Genomic DNA, 8801 nt, shown 5'->3' with positions numbered 1-8801 from the left:
CTAATCTTCTCTGTATCGTTCCAATTTTAGCCCAAAGACAGCGCTCCGTAGCCAACAAAGGGCATTTTGGTATTGCATCTGAAATGGCTTGGAATTCACCCTTTGTTAGCCTTCTGGTTGGTCCCTGACTGACCAACCAGAAGGCTCTATCTGCCTTGTCCCGCCCTGGTTCTGCCTTTTTTATGTTGAATTTGCTAAAACATAATTTTTGGAGGAATACAATAATTTAAAAACATTCTGAGTCACTATAATGCCACTGAGCAGCTCCATTTTACTGACACCAAGTTTGAAATGAGAATTGAATACACAGACTAACAATACAAAGCAACTGAATTACAATGGTAGTGGATGGAGTGTCCCACCGAATGTCCCACCGAGACATAGCAACCAATGGGTGTGAAGAGGGGCGGGACAACGGGCGGGACTTGACAAAGGGTGAATTAGAGACAGACAGAACATGAAATTTAAATATCCGAGTGGTTATTTAGGCTAAAACCTGTATAAAACCGTATTATGGACCAATATTTATATAAAATATATATTTTGAAAAGCATGCTGGGGCCCCTTTAAAAACGTACAAGAGTAGTCTCATTGAGATAACCTTGAGGGAGTAGTTGTGGTTACGATATACTTTCTGCCAGGAGTTCCCCAGTTCAATCCCAGCAAGAGTAGTTCTAATAATTTTACATGACCTAATATTTTAGTGAAGAATATACAAGAGAACAATCCATCAGGAACCATGGTGGAGTAGTGGTTCAGATACAAGTATCATATATTGGTGGTTCTGGGTTCAAATCCACTGAGCATGTTTTTCCAAGTTCAAACTGGAACTACCACAAGCAGAACTATTTGTGGATTCCTTTTTCGTTTCTTTTCTTCTAAAGCAGTGGTTGAGATACAGGGCTTGCGATCAGTTTTACCTGGCGCTTGTAACCTAATCTTTCAGATATTCACATACTCAGTAATATATTAAAGTTATACCATGTAACTTTATTTATAAAACAAATCTTAAAATTGTCCTAACTGTTAAATCGCTAAAGTTTTAGAACACCCACTCCGTTATTTTCAGCTTCTGAAGCCTTCTCTTTATATGTTTTCTATGAGCCGTGAGGGGGGGAGAATTTTGCGGCAAAATTGCGTCATCATACACTACCGGCCAATCACAGCGAGGATTATACACTGCCGGCCAATCATAGCGCATCTTGAAGTGGGGTCGCTATCACAATACCTCGGCCATATTTGTAGGCGCCCGTGTAGCTTGCCTCAACATAACAACAGCATTTACTCGGCGAAGGAGTCAGTTTCTCCGGAATGCCTGAACGCACAGGAACCAGGGACCCCTCTAAAGATAGATCTCGGCGAGGTGGAGGCAGACGCGGGGGTGGTCCGCGGCGAAAAAACGGCCGAAAGACGCGGACGCGGTTTGCTATAGAGCTACTGACCTCTAGGTGAGCAACTTACACAGTATAGCTTTAACTTCAATGGTATGGTGGTTCAGATACAGACCTTTAATATAGAAGGTTCTGAGTTCAAAACCAGTAATGACAATTCTAAAAATTTTACCTGGATTTTTAACATTTATCTAATCTTAGACTGAAGAACACACAAACATGATCTTGGTATAAATCTAACACATATAGATGCATGTCTGCATGGTGCATTAGTGCAGCTGTTAGTGAAATTACAAAACTGGGTTCAAATCCTCATCTGATGATCTCAAGGTTAAGAGATCAAACATCACTCTGGCAACATTTAAAGTGCCATTAATATATGATGATGATGATAATAATAATAATAATAATAGTAATAGGGGTAACAATAAAACTGCTGTGAGTTTCTATAGAAAGTCCTGTGGCCCGTTTGTAATGAAGGCTGATCAACCGCTGGCAACTTCCACAGGGTGTCCAGTCAAAACACCACAAAACTCACGTCAATGAGATTTTTTTTCTTCTGTTCACCACACACACAATACCTTGGGTGCCCAGTGCATTTTCAAAGACATTTTGAGTTACTCATGCATATTACAAAGATGCATTTGTTATATTGTTGTTAATGTACTGACATATCTTGCTTATTATAGTGATGTGTATTACCTGCTTATTGTAAGTCGCTTTGGATTAAAAGCGCCTGCTAAATGCCTAAACTGTAAGAACATTCCAAAGTACTCCATCATCAAACTACAGGTAGACTGGGGTTTGAATATGGAACCTCTCTGCTGAAAGTCAGATCATTAGACCACTCAGGGACGGATTAACCTCAGCAACGGCCCCACCCCGACGATTTCTTCAGGTGCTTTTGAGTTCCTCTTTTGTATTCTAACCTTGAAAATGTCAAAGTACAGCAGAAAAGACTATGATTTTGAACCCTGAAACTCAGCATTGGGTCAGATCTTTAGACCAGTGTTTCTCAACCTTTTTTCTGCATGGGCACACTTTTCATGTCCTAAGAATCCATGGGCACACCAACATAATACCGGGGTGTAAATATCGTCACTGTCGGGAAGAAACCTTGTATCTCCAAGTTTCAAATTTGTACGTTTCTTCGCAAAGTAAAGCCCTGCTTCATCATACAAGGCTGTCGCACAACAGTATAGTGTGGTATGCTATGTCCAAAATACAGCTCCCGTAGGATTTTTGTGCCAGGGGCTTTTAAGCCGTGACATCATTTTGTAGGCAGAGGAGAATCTGCCCCCAGAGCATTTTCTGTCCCTCGCTATTTCAAAAAAACAACGACTAAAAAATAACGACTAAAGTATAATTCTAACACTTTCCTTTCAACAACAAAGAGAAGAAAAATGTGTAAATAGTAAAAATAGTAAAAAGATTCACGGAAACTGGGGGCAGAAATTCTCCTCTGCCTACAAAATGATGTCATACCAGAAAATGAAGGGGGTCAAATTTTCCGACCCCTCCCTCATTTCCTGGGGGCGGGTCACTTCAGTTTTGGCCCTATTCGGCTATGTATTCCCAATTTCCCATAGTATTTTTTGCTAATATTGATTTGTTTGCTGTTTTGGCTTCTATAGGGACCAAACTATCAGAAAATTACGGGGGTCACATTTTCAGACCCCTCCCTCATTTCATTTCACTTCAGTTTTGGCCCTATTCAGCTATGTATTCCCAATTTCCCATAGGATTTTTTTGCTAAAATTGTTTTGTTTGCTGTTTAGGATTCTATGGGGACCAAACTATCAGAAAATGACAGGGTTCAAATTTTCATACCCCTCCCCCATTTCCTGAGGCGGCGAGGGGGGGTTTCAGTTTTGGCCCTATTCGGCTCTATATTCCCATAGATTTTTTTTTTTTTTCTTCTTTTCTGTTTTGGCTTCTTTAGGGACCAAACTGTCAGAAAATGAGGGGGTTCAGATTTTGCATGCAATTGAAGATGCCAGGGCAGAGCCCCTGTAGGAAGATCTTCCATGTGTCCCATAGCATGATCTGACGGAGGACGATTATTCTATCAAAGTTCTTATTGTTGATGCCATGGGTGTGCTTCAGAACATGACAAAGACAAAAAGCTGTCAGATCTTCAGGATGCATTCAACAAACACATCATAACGATGATGGCTGGCTATGTTGAGGGTCGAGTTGTCTTTGATAGGTAATATTAGGTATATGGATCAGTCGATAAATACGAAGTCTTCATCCAGAGATGAAGCTCACTATGTCCATCAAGGAATCCTGACTGTGTGATCAACCAAGGAGAAGTTGACATGTGTTAGGCCAGGGAGTCAGGGACTGCTTGAGTATTTCTCAAGGGACAGTTCTTTCATGCTCGTTGTCATATATGATACATTCATCAAGGGACATGATTTTGAGGAGGTGCACACATCGAAGAGGCTGCTGACACCGATGTCCAATTGCCCTGAGCTTCCACCAATTGAAGAGAATTGGTGGAATTCAGAGAGTGGAGGGTATGTTCCAGTCAGGTGTCTTGCCCTCCCTGCTCCAAAGGCAATACTTGAGCTCATCACATGTGGCTGCAAAGCAGGTGACAGTCAGTCTCTGCAAGTGCTATGGCACTGGACTGGAGACTTTGCCAACAGTATAAAGGGTAAAGGCCCATTCTCACTGGGCCAGATTAACAGATAAAGAAATATCTTTCTCCATTCAAGTGGATGGTAAGATACAGATAAAAGAAAATATCTGTCACAGATATTTTTTTTTCTGGCCCAGTGGGAATGAGCCTTAACTCATTTAATGCCACCCTTTCACCACTAGAGGGTGCCCAGAGTGCCATAGACAATCCCATAGAGATATGCTGGTATATGCAGAAGCCCTGCAGCCATGACTTGCCTGAACACTTTCCTTTGTGCATGTACAGGAAGAGGATGAAGTTAGCTTGAAGTTAGCTATTGGCTACCAAGCATTTTAAAAGCCTTATTTTCGTCAACTTAGCCATGATTAAACCTTGCACACCTCATGCATGGGAAAAAAAACAGAGAAGAATGAGCTCTAAAAAATCCAATGCAATCCTGGATTGCATTGGAGTGGATTTGTGCAGTTTGTTCACAGCTTTCAAACAAAAAAATCCGATTGGAAATCCGTTAAGGCATTCTTGAGATAATAGCCATTATGTTTTACATGTTATGTAAACAAACATGGCCGCCCTGTATGTTAGATGGGGTTGTATGGGGGTGGAACATGCAAAATCGCGATTGAAATCATGTTCACTAGATTTGATGGGGTCCAAAAAAAAAATTTCAAAAAAAAAAATTTCAATTTTTTTTTTTTTTTTTAAATCACGAGATATCTCGTGATTGGCACTATGGGATGCGATGATATATCCCGAGATATCTCGTGATTGGCACTCATTGAGTTAATAATAAATAATAATAAAACTTTATTTGTATAGCACCTTTCATGACATGAAATGCAGCTCAAAGCGCTTTACAGAGCAGAAAATGAAGCACAAGTGCTTAACAGAGAAACAGTAAAATAAAATAAAAAATACAGAATAAAAAGAAATAATTAAAATTATTACAATTAAGCAGAGAAATAACAATTTCAGAACAGTGCGGACGTCAATTAGCAGCACAGGGATTTAAAAATTTAGCTAAAAGCAAGAGTAAAGAAATAGGTCTTGAGCTGTGCTTTAAAGCTATCCACAGATGCTGCCTGTCTTAGGTGTAGTGGGAGTTTATTCCAAGCTGTCGGTCCGTAGAAGCAGAAAGCTGCTTCACCATATTTTTTATATTTCATTGTTGGCGCCTCAAGTAGGTCTGCACTAGAGGACCTGAGTGGGCGGGTTGGAACATATCTATGCAGGCAGTCATAGAGGTACGAAGGTGCCAGACCATTTAGAGCTTTATAAACAAGTAAAAGTATTTTAAAATCAATCCTAAAAACAACCGGGAGCCAGTGTAGCGACGCCAAGACTGGAGTAATATGTTCTCTTATCTTAGTTTTAGTTAAAACTCTGGCTGCCGCATTTTGAACAAGTTGTAGTCTGTCAGTTGTTTTCTTTGGCAGACCAGAGAGAAGTGCGTTGCAGTAATCCAGCCGAGAGAAAACGAAAGCGTGGATCAGCGTTTTTGCATCGTTCAGCGACAGATAAGCTCTAATTCGTGCAATATTTCTAAGGTGAAAGAAGGCAATCTTCGTGACATGATTAATGTGTGTATTAAAATTTAATTCAGCATCAATGATCACCCCCAGGTTCTTTACAGAGGTGTTACTTTCTTTAGCCAGGTTACCAAGTCTACTTATTATTGATTCTCTTTGGGCAGTAGAACCAATTATGAGAACTTCTGTCTTGTCCTCATTTAGCTTGAGAAAGTTCTCACTCATCCAGCATTTTATGCTAGACACGCACGTCAGCAATGGGTCTAGAGCACAGGGGTCATCCGGAGCCACCGAAAGGTACAACTGGGTGTCATCAGCATAGAAATGGAAATTCACACCGTGAGCGGAAATAAGTTCTCCCAGCGGCAGTATATAGAGGGAGAATAATAAAGGTCCAAGAATTGAGCCCTGTGGAATACCAGAACAGATCTTGTGTTTGTTTGACTCAAAGTCAGCTAGATTAACAAAGTAGCTTCTGCCTGTTAGGTAAGAGTAAAACCAGGACATAGGGAGGACATAGATAACAGTGATCATTAATAGATCCTGTATTTGACAAGAATAATAACAGGTCAGAAGTATAAATGCTACCCCATCCTCCTCACTTGAACTGTTCCTACCTAAACTATTGAATAACCAGGTAGGACATAGATAACAGTGATCATTAATAGATCCTGTATTTGACAAGAATAATAACAGGTCAGAAGTATAAATGCTACCCCATCCTCCTCACTTGAACTGTTCCTACCTAAACTATTGAATAACCTCAGAAAATACTGTGAAGTTATAAAGTACTGTAAAGTCCTCCCCCCAGGATATGAGGGAGGGGTCTGAAAATTGGAACCCCGTCATTTTCTGATAGTTTGGTCCCAATAGAAGCCAAAACAACAAAAGAAAAAATATGTTTTAGCAAAGCAATCCTATGGGAGATTGGGAAAACATAGCCGAATAGGGCCAAAACTGAAGTGACCCGCCCCCAGGAAATGAGGGAGGGGTCTGAAAATTTGACCCCCCGTCATTTTCTGATAGTCTGGTCCCTATAGAAGCCAAAACAGCAAACAAATCATTTTTTTTTTGCAAAAAAACTCCTTTGGGAAATTGGGAAAACAAGGCCGAATAGGGCCAAAACTGAAGTGACCCGCCACCAGGAAATGATGGGAGGGGTCTGAAAATATGACCCCTGTCATTTTCTGATAGGTTGGTCCCTATAGAAGCCAAAACAGCAAAACAATCAATTTGGGCAAAAAAAATCCTATGGGAAATTGGGAAAATAAGGCCGAATAGGGCCAAAACTGAATGGACCCACCCCCAGGAAATGAGGGAGGGGTCTGAAAATTTGACCCCGTCATTTTCTGAATCAATTTTGGCAAAAAAATCCTACGGGAATACATAGCATACCGCACTAGTAGTGAAAACAGCCGATCTACAAGCACACGAACGCCTCGCATTGTAGATCGGCTGTTTTCACTAGTTAAAATCATTTTAAAAATGATAAATACAATACTGGCTTTCAAGCAGGGGCACACTTGACCCTTCTCAGGGGCACACCAAAGGTCCCCAGTTGAGAAATACTACTTTAGGCCACTAAGACCATCTCCCACTACTAGACTCTTTAGGTGATTTTGAGTAATTATTTTGTATTTTAACCTTGAAAACATCAAAGTACTAAAGCAACGTAGAAGGCCTTGGCTTTGAATATGGAACCTCTGGTGCTTTTGAGTAACTATTTTGTAACACTTTTATTTTTTGAGCTGTGCTAACCGCTCCTATAGACCGCTTTTTTACCAAAACTATGATGTCACAAATGATGATGACATGAGTTCGCTAGACCAATGAAACACTTCGATTCTGTTGATCTGTCCATGATGTCATAGTCACAGAGGCACTCGATTGGTTCACCCTGATTTAGAACGCGTTTAGGCCGCGTAAAATACATCACAACGCGTTTAGGCCGCGTAAAATACGTCATAACGCGTTTAGGCCGCGTAAAATACGTCATAAAAAATTATTGAGCGGTGCTAACCTTGAATTTCAAAATTATATTAGATGAATATCACTTATAAGCGATAAAATAACCACACTTTTAGACAGACTGTGGAGAATCTTACAGGTTATAAATGATAGGCAGCTAATACAAGTTTAAAATACAAATGAACAGACTTTGAAAAACTAAAATATTTATCTTCTGGCCTCTTCTCGCCTCTCTGGAGGTAAATAAGGTCACTTATCATTACACTATGACACTCTTACAAGCTACAATCTGTAGCTTGGTCAACTAACTGATGAGAAATGACAATAAAGACTTATATAGTCTGAGCAGACCTCTAGACTGACATCATACACAACAAAAAGAATATTGCCATGCATGCCTATCAACACTGATTTGCGCAGGAATTAGTTTGCACCGCTCACTTCGCACGGGTGCGATTTTTTTAAACACTGATGGCTCATTTAAAATGCAGTCTCCTTTAAATGGCCATTGTCATTGACAATGCATTGAGCGCTTGAAGCTAAATATTCAAAAACTACAAATTACTTCAAAGTAAAAATCTCAAGCATGCATGTCCACAGTAAGGTGGGATTTTTGAATTGTGAATCAAGTTGCTAGGTTAAAGTATGAAGGAAAAGCGAGGTGCCAAGGTTTTCAGATTTAAGTTTTAAAAGTTAAATATCTCAAAAACTACAAAACATTTGAAAGTAAAACGCTCAAGCATGTGTGTCCACAGTAAGATGAATTATAAAAAGTATGAATGGAGTTTCTAGGTGTTTTTTGAGGTGTAGTTGCGTTTCCATAAACCTATTCGAAATGCGCATTAAGACAAAGCGAATTTAGCCTGTTTCCATTTGCGGGTGTCATTCGAATTGGCGACGGTCGCATGAGCCGACTCAGTGGTCCAGCTGAACACAGCGAAGCGCTCCCTACCTCCTTGCCCACCACTGGTTCTGTCGGAGGCTGTCTTTGCACAACAGTCTGTAAAGAGCTACAGCTGGCAGCCTGGCACGTTGTGAAAACGGGTGGAATACGGACGGAGGGCATTTATGCCAAGCGCATACATGTTTTTGCGGATAATGAAAGTTTATTTGAATTTTGAAGTGTTTCCATGAAAAGATTTATGCGCAAAAGCCTTAATGCGCATTAAGAGGCTTTACGGAAACGCCATTCTGCTCAAACAGAGTCAGTGTTACCAATGATGCTAATGAAGGCTCTGTTCCATTCTGCTCAAACAGAGTCAGTGTTAC

Source organism: Nannobrachium achirus (assembly GCF_963921795.1).
Source record: "Nannobrachium achirus genome assembly, chromosome: 12".
Classification (NCBI taxonomy): Eukaryota; Metazoa; Chordata; class Actinopteri; order Myctophiformes; family Myctophidae; genus Nannobrachium; species Nannobrachium achirus.
This window is presented reverse-complemented; position numbering follows the sequence as displayed.